Raw genomic sequence first — 7,257 nt, 5'->3', positions numbered from 1 at the left:
TGGCCCAGTTGTCGACGACAACCGTGGCGGTGTACTGTGCGGTGGCGTAGTCCTCTAGTGACTTGATCCATCGATCTACGACCTCGTCTTGCAACTGGCGCTCGGTGGTGGCTTCCTCGAAGCGGCGCTCCTACTGCTCCTAGCGCTCGCTGGAGTCGTCGCGGAGCTTGTCGATCGGCTTCAGGACCTCATCGCAGAGGGAACGCACGTTGGGATCCATGACTCCCTTGGCATACTGGAGTCGGGTAAAGTGAGTATGCGGCTTCGGCGGATCCAGCCCTCACTAGCACTGGATCGTAGGCTCTGATACCAGATGTCATCATCGCTGGACGCGGCGGCACTGAAGAATGGAACTTGTGATCAAGTTGCGAGCCCGCCGGCAAGCTGTCGGCTACGGTAGTGTTTAGGTTTAGTCTTTATATGAAGTTTTTTGCCGATTCTTACCTACTCTCTTCTATTTCAACTCCTCTCTGTTGGGCAGGGTTTCACAAGTGTTACAAACCCATTCTGGGTCGGTCACTCTTTTGTTCTTGGGCTTGAGACGAACACTCTTCCTGGGCTCGTCCTTGGGCTTGGCGACGACTGGGTGAGGAGGTATGACACAAATCATCTAGATAAACCAAATAAGGTTATATCGGATATATTTTTGTTAGTCTAACTTATATTTCTATAGGCCAATGAATGGGCCGGCGGGGCAAAAAGACAGGCAGCTGATCCTGCCACCTAAAAAAACTACAGAAAATTGGAATATATATATGTCTACCAGAAAAAATAACTAAGCACGTGCATCAAGTTGCGGTCACTCTCTCTCCATCCCATGCATAAATAGTAAAGGGATAAAAGATTCCTTTTGTTCTTGTTTGTGGTATGTCTGCTGAGAAAAATTCAAATGACCTATGCTGATTAATGTGGTATGCGCTTTATATATTCTGATCCTAGCTAATTAATGTTATATAAAAGATACCTCAAGATTATACAGTTTCTAATCTAGTCGGCCAATTGAAGACGACAATACTAGCCTTTATATATAAATTCAAATGCATAATATACAGCCGTCTGCCGTATTCGGCGTGGATGCACATGCATGGACTGGATATATATGCTCAGCTGTCAGCTCGACCATGTGCATGAGGTAGGTAGCAATCACAGCATTTGGTAATTAAGACGAATTTGTATAGTATACGTTATGACATGCATATTAGAATATGTACAGGTATATATATAGATTACTAAAGATGCCATTGGTGGATCAGGAGAGGGAAAAGGATCTGATCGGCATCTAGACCTAACCATATATAAAATTGTCAAATGATACATTAATTAATAAGTCCTCGTGAAGAAGCTAGGTCTCCATCTGATTTATATTCTCGAAAGAAAACAAAAGAAGTGGATGAATGTAAGATGAAAATGGATGGCAATTTTTCTAAATAAATAATGTTCTCCGAAAGTATATTAATAATATGATCTCTCCTTGGTACATTTAGTATGCAACTAATACCTTGCTTCCACTACAGGAAAACTGGGCTTTGCCGACTGCTAAAATACTTTGCCAACTGCCAAAGACAACTGCCCAACTATCCTGGCAGGTGGTAAAGAAAAGCAGTCAGCAAAGACGTCCTTTGCCGACTGCCTGGCAGGTGGCAAAGAAAAGCAGTTGGCAAAGGTGGCTGCCTGGCAGGTGGCAAAGAAAAGCTGGTGGCAAAGGTGGCGGGACACTAACGGCGCCCATCGCCGTCCCCTTTGCCACCTGCCAGGCCGTTAGGCAGTCGGCAAAGATAAAATTTTTTTATTTTTGAAATTTAAATTTAGGTTTTGGACATTCGACGTCGTCACTTGCTCCAAACTTTCTCAAACTTTTTCATAGCCTCCACATGCAATAAGAGTGAACCTTAAAAACTTTCGTGATTTTGTGACCCTTTTTGCTATATTTTGTTAATTAATTTCTTTAATTGTATTTTCCATCGCAGAATCCTACTTTGAACTGTAGGTGCATTAAATGATGAAATTTAGTCATTCGAAAAATGATATTCATGTTGGCGAGTCTATTTTAAGGTCATTTCCAGAAACTCACCCAAAATTTTGCCGTCTTTATCCATGGAACATACCATCCAGGTATGGTAGAGGTGATTTTTAATTATATAAAATTCAAACGAAGTCGGAAAATTGCAAAACTTGACGAGGTGTCATGTTATCACAGGTGAAGCCTATGATAAAATTTTGAGAAAGTTTTAAGGAAGTTGCGATGTCAAACGTCCAAAACCCAAACACCTCTACATGTAATCACATGTCAACACATGCGGACATGTGTGTGTTTTGTACATCTGACATGACATCTTGCTCTAAATTTTTTCAAATTTTTATCATAGGCTCCTCATGTGATATCTTGACACCTCATCAAGTTTCGTAATTTTTTGATTTCGTTTGAGTTTTATACAATTAAAGTTCACTTCTACCACACTTGGATGATCACGTTCCGTGGACAAGGACTTTAAAATTTTGGGTCAGTTTTTGGATATGGTCTAAAAATATATTATTCAACATGAATATCATTTTTTGAATGGCTAAGTTTTACTATTTCCTGCACCAATAGTTCAATGTAGAATTATGCAGCGGAAAAATCAATTTAAAGAAACTAATTAATGAAATATAGCAAAAAAAGTCAAAAAATTACAAAACTTTTTGAGGTTTAATGTTATCACATGTGGAAGCTATAAAAATTTTTTGAGAAAGTTTGGAGCAAGTTGCAGTATCAGATAAACAAAACCCAAACATTTCCAATATGATCACATGTGGAAGTGTTTGGGTTTTGTACATCTGACATTACAACTTGCTCCAAATTTTTTCAAATTTTTATCATAGGCTCCTCATGTGATAACTTGACACCTCAACAAGTTTCATAATTTTTCGATTTCGTTTGAGTTTTATATAATTAAAAATCACTTCTACCACACTTGGATGATAATGTTCCGTGGATAAAGACTTCAAACTTTTGGGTCAGTTTTTGAATATGGTCTAAAAATACATTATTCAACATGAATATCATTTTTTGAATGGCTAAGTTTTACTATTTCCTGCACCAATAGTTCAAAGTAGAATTATGCAGCGGAAAAATCAATTTAAAGAAACTAATTAATGAAATATAGCAAAAAAAGTCAAAAAATCACAAAACTTTTTGAGGTTTAATGTTATCACATGTGGAAGCTATAAAAAATTTTTGAGAAAGTTCCCAAACATTTCCAATATGATCACATGTGATCACATGCGGAAGTGTTTGGGTTTTGTACATCTGACATTACAACTTGCTCTAAATTTTTTCAAATTTTTGTCATAGGCTCCTCATGTGATAACTTGACACCTCAACAAGTTTCGTAATTTTCCGATTTTGTTTGAGTTTTATATAATTAAAAATCAGTTCTACCACACTTGGATGATCATGTTCCGTAGACAAGGACTTCAAAATTTTGGATCAGTTTATGGACATGGTCTAAAAATATATTATTCAACATGAATATTATTTTTCGAATAGCTAAGTTTTACTATTTCATGCACCTATAGTTCAAAGTAGAATTATGTAGCGGAAAAATCAATTTAAAGAAATTAATTAATAAAATATAGAAAAAAGTCAAAAAAATCACAAAACTTTTTGAAGTTTAATGTTATCACATGTGTAAGCTATAAAAAAATTAAGAAAGTTTGGAGCAAGTTGCAGTATCAAATGATCAAAACCTAGACATTTCCAATATGATCATATGTGGAAATGTTTGAATTTTGTATATTCGACGTCACAACTTGCTCGAATTTTTTTTAAAATTTTTATCATAGGCTCCTCATGTGATAACATGTCACCTCAACAAGTTTCATGATTTTCTGATTTCGTTTGAGTTTTCTATAATTAAAAATCACTTTTACAACACTTGGATGATCATGTTCCATGGACAAGGACTTCAAAATTTTGTGTCAGTTGGTCTAAAAATACATTCTTCAACATGAATATCATTTTTCTAATGGCTAAGTTTTACTATTTCATGCACTTATAGTTCAAAGTAGGATTATGCAGCAAAAAATTCAATTTAAAGAAATTAATTAATGAAATATAGCAAAAAAAGTTAAAAAATCACAAAACTTTTTGAGGTTTAATCTTATTATATGTGGAGCCTGTGTTAAAAATTTCAAAAAATTAAGAGCAAGTTGCGGCTATAAAAAAAAGAGGGGAAAAACACAACAATTCTTTGCCGACTGCCTTAGTCCAGGGCAGTCGGCAAAGAAGTTATAATAAAATATTTTCCAGTGCCTTTGCCGACTACCTTTACCAGGAAGCAGTCGGCAAAGGCCTTTACCCTAAAGAATTTGGGCCGGCCCATTTCTCCTCATTTCTCCCCATCTCCTACCCGCAGCTCCTCCCTCCCCTGCCCACAGCGCCACCGCCAGCCACCTCCCCTGCCTGGAGCGCCGCCGCCCTCTCCCCTGCCCGCAGCGCCGCCGCCCAGCTCCCCTGCGCCGCGCCGCGCCCCTCTCCCCTGCGCCACACTCCTCTCCCCCGCGCCCCGCCCCTGTCGCCTGCGCCACGCCCCGCCCCTCTCCCCTGCGCCACGCTCGCCTCCCGGCCGCGCCCCGTCCCGGCACCCGACCGCGCTCTGGCTCGCAGCCCTCCCCGCCCTGGCTCGCCGCGGCGGGGATCGACAGCGTCATCTTCGTCCGCATCTTCGCCGCCTCCGGTGCTCGGCTCGAGCGCTGAGCGCCGCGTACAGTGGTGCGCGACTGGGCGCGGAGCTCGAAGGGCGAAGGGCGAAGGCGCAGGCGGGCTCGCGTCGCGTACACCCTCGTTGAGATCACGCAGTTCGAGTGTTCGACCCCGAACCCGAACCACCGTTCGTCATCGATCTGTGCTAGGCCACCAGCACCGCCCCTACAAGGATACTCACGTCCCCATCAAGGTGAGGCCTTCCTCTCCTTCATTCCGATTTGTGTACAACCTAGGATAATGTAATGTAGGAGACGAGCTATTGCTACCTACAGTAGTGCTAAAGATGAGAAATTGTTTTGTTTGATAGTCAATGTCATATATTTAGGCATAGTTGTGATTGGAGATGGTTTGTGTATTTCATTGCTAAGGTATTATCTTGCGTGGCTTGAAATACTCTAAATTAAGTTGTCAAATTTATGTAAAATCCTATTTTGCATACCATAGTAGCAAACCCAATAGTCTGTCCTTACATTTTGATGATTGAGTGTTTCAGAATGTGGATGTTGCTTGTGAGATTGCTAAACTAACTGCAAATGTGGACCAATAGAGGAAGACAACATGCATGCCATTTGTTGCAGAGTGTGGTTCTGAAAAGGTATGATCTTTGTTTTTTTGTTGGGTGCTGGTAGTTGGCTTGGCTTGCTATTGTGGGTTAGTCTGTGTTGATGCAAAACTGATCTGCAAACACAAAGGGCTAATACCCGATTCAAACGTTAAGGCGTGCCAGCCGATTTGACCTTGCTATCGGCAAAGGTGATAACTCGAATACTTTAGTCCTGACAACAGCGATGCGCCCGGATGTCACGGCTAAGAGGTACTCACGCGGAACTTGAGAACACGCCGAGCTTAAGTCGACGAATTCCTAAGAACTCGTAACAAAAGGAAAAAGTATGACGAAGTCGTCAAAAAGTAAATGCTGGAATATGAGTAAAAATGTGTGTTTGATTCATTGATTGATTTTTTATTACAAGGCCCTAGGGTCTATATTTATACCCTGCTCAAAGAGCTACAACCAGACACGATTAGAATTCGAATTCCAAATTACACGGAATCCGTATACAAAACGATGCAAATAATTAAGGAAATAACAAAACTATCCCTCGTGACAAACCGAAACTCCTCCACATAACGACCGGCAGCTTCCGGACTCCCTCTTTGCATCATCGGCAGACCCTTTGCCATAGTCATCGGCAGACTTTCTTATCTAGCCATCGGCACCATATTACTGCCTGTGGACTTAGTCACGTTCAACTTCTCCCTCATCGGCAACCATCCTCATCAGCAACCCACTTTGTAAACATCGTACTGCCACCTTATCCTGCCATCGTAGACACGTGCCCAAAAACGGTGTCAACACATGCCCCCCAGTTTCAGAGTATAAAACTATTAATGCTCCGAAATTCTCTGCAGTAATGATGCCTTTTCCCGCAATTAATGCTCCTAATCTGGTAACCGACAACCTCAATCTGAACAACTCTGATCCTATTCCTCCGCAGATTTCTCGAAATCCCCAACTTCCTAAACGGGCATTTTTCTCAGCCGTACATCGGCAACAATACCGTTACAAAGATCTGCCGATGTTCTGACCAGGATATTCGCACAAACGGTTACTTCCCCTCTATCCGCCCATCGGCAATATGACCGTTATAGAATATTGCCGATGGACCGACCAGGAGATCTCGCACAGTAAAATATCTTCAGATAATGACCGCTTCCCGTCAAATCACCTGCACAATCCCTGGATTACCGTGCGAACAGTTACCATATCCACCTGAGTACCCTCGGATTTCTCGGATACGGCAAAGAGATAAGTCGGATTTGCCCTTGCCCATTTTGTCCTATAAATAGTTCCTTCTTGGGTACTCCTTCCCCATCACACCATTCTACTACCCAACTTTACTTTTCCAGCGGCGGCGCCACCAAAAACTCCCAAGGTCTCCGACAAGTACCCCTCTTCACCAACTCCGGCGCCTTCAAACGCTTCCTTCGCAGCAAGATGGTCGTCGGGTTCGTCGTCCCTGAGGTCAAATCTCCACCCCGTCTTCTGTATTTTTCTTCATATCCCTGTTCACTCGCAATTCATTTTACTGAACATCTTCCTTTTCTTTCCTCTTTGTATTTCTTTTTACGCCCAAAATCACTAGGAATTGTCCAACAAAATTGTCATCCCCACCGATCAACCACACCTTCAATGCCTCGGCCCTCTAGGGGACCCAGATCCAACTGACCTTATCAACGCAGAAACCAACAGGATCCCCTTCAGAGCCAAAAATTTTTCCTTAGATCTGTGGAAGGACACCTTCCGCTCTTGGCCCAGCCCAACTGTAGGGTGGAAAGACTGGTTCTTAAGGGTCAGCAACTCTAATAAAGTTCAGTGGGGTGAAAGGAATCTAGCCCAATGCATTAGATTGTCCATTGCCGATATGCATAGGAACGAGTCACTGCTGATAGCTGCATCCTACTTTTGGTCAGACACCCTCAATGCTTTTGCCTTTGGCCACGGCCCTGCTTCT

The sequence above is a fragment of the Sorghum bicolor genome, chromosome 10 (assembly GCF_000003195.3).
Source record: "Sorghum bicolor cultivar BTx623 chromosome 10, Sorghum_bicolor_NCBIv3, whole genome shotgun sequence".
Taxonomy (NCBI): domain Eukaryota; kingdom Viridiplantae; phylum Streptophyta; class Magnoliopsida; order Poales; family Poaceae; genus Sorghum; species Sorghum bicolor.
The sequence above is the reverse complement of the archived record's forward strand: the minus strand, read 5'-3'. Positions refer to the sequence as shown.